At 39.4% G+C, this 1,726-nt stretch overlaps 1 protein-coding gene across 1 annotated transcript in view; it reads left to right on the forward strand.

Annotated features, from left to right (window-relative positions):
• Positions 1 to 40: 40 nt before the first annotated feature.
• Positions 41 to 1,726, forward strand: part of LOC101846445 — a gene marked incomplete in the record, with an annotated part of 14,639 nt that continues 12,953 nt past the window's right edge. The window contains 1 exon segment of the mRNA XM_013086202.2: positions 41 to 518.

The following is a 1,726-nucleotide window of genomic DNA, read 5'->3' on the forward strand; positions in this document are numbered from 1 at the left end:
TCTATCTATCTATCTATCTATCTATCTATCTATCTATCTATCTATCTATCTATCTTTCTTTATTTCTCTCTCTGTGGAAACTATCTCCCAACAAGACAATACTATCATTCGAATCTCCCCATGCCATACATCGCTAAAACATGTGTACAGTGTACTTTATGTACTCACCAACCCCCATGCCTTGTTCCTCCTTTTCTATTTTCTCACGCTACGAGAAAGAATAAAACCGACAGAACAGACGAAAAAAGAAGAAAAGGAATGCACAGTTTAACAACTTGTAGCTGGAGAAGGTATCGGAAATTTCGCTGCAATAAAATTGGACGACAGTAAATGTCAGTGTCATACATTTTGTCTTGGGCAGTTGTCCCATAAATATATTTTCTGGGGAGGATTCAACAAAAGGATTACTCACGCGTCGTTAGTGCAGGAAGGCACGCGCGATGGTGCTGGGCATGGAGTGAGCTGCTATGTTGTCTGACGGAAATTGTTAAACCTAATCCATACTTTCTTTCTATCGTGTAAGTTAAGAGACGGGTTTATATCATTGTTAGGCATATTTGGATAGTACGACAGTCTAAGCAGCCTGTTTAATAAGCTGCCAGAGAGAACCGTACCCGTGGTTTTATGCACCCCGCATAATTTAGCTAAATTTGATTATTTATTAATTTTCTTTTTGGCATGATTTCGGATTATTTTCCTTTATCCTTCTTTGTTAAAATTAACAGAATCGCATAATTTCACATTTCTGGGCTCAGTTTGCATATATCTAATTTCAGAAGCTTTTTGCATAAAACCACGGGGACAGAGAGAATACCCTGTTGAACCTAACCCTTACTTTTATTTTATTTTGTAAGTTAAGATTTCTATCTTTGTTATTTGGAGAGTACAAGGGTCGAAGTCAGTAATCCGCCTCCTATGCTGTCGGAAAGAATACTCTGTTAAATCCTATCCTTACTTTTCTTCTATTCCGTAAGTTAAGAGAAGGACTTTTACTTTTATCAATGTTGTTTGTGAAATTTTAATTCAAGTGCCCTAGCAGCCCGCCTCCTATACCGTTGTACAAAAATGTTTCACCCTAATCCTTACCGTGAACGTTAACGGGTGGGCTTCTATAACTGACTATTACTGTTAACAGACCTCCGCCGTGGAGAGATTCCGTTTTCTATGTTGAGTGCAGAAAACAGGAGAGGAAATGTTAGATATTTTAAACACTAGTTTCTCTGTCTGTCTGCTGCGGTGCCGTATTTCACTTTGTCCTTGTTAGCCTGACAAGAATGGTTGAAGTACAATGTAGTCCGCCTCTCAAACAGTCTGAATTGACTACTGTGTGGAAAAGGGCTTAAACATATTATTGTTTCATAAGTCGATCCATCTACTATTGGTGAACTTCAGCACCAGAAGCATAATTTCGACACCCAGGACTGCCTCTGACATCTTCTTGTCTGTATTATCAACATCTTTTTCCCTTCCCTCTCTACCTCCTCCTCTTCATTGGCATTATCATTATCAATAATGATATATTACATTTATACAGCGCCTTTCCAGTTGGAAAGCGCCCAAAGTGCTCTGCAATAATACAAATAACATAGTTCCATTAGAAATCCGTTTACTCCCTCCATCTCTCAACCCTCCCAACCCCCGTCTTTGTCTGTCTGTCTGTCTGTCTGTCTGTCTGTCTGTCTGTCTGTCTTTGTCTCTGTCTGTCTGCCTGTCTGTCTGTCTGTCT

This window comes from Aplysia californica, unplaced genomic scaffold (assembly GCF_000002075.1).
Source record: "Aplysia californica isolate F4 #8 unplaced genomic scaffold, AplCal3.0 scaffold00443, whole genome shotgun sequence".
Classification (NCBI taxonomy): Eukaryota; Metazoa; Mollusca; class Gastropoda; order Aplysiida; family Aplysiidae; genus Aplysia; species Aplysia californica.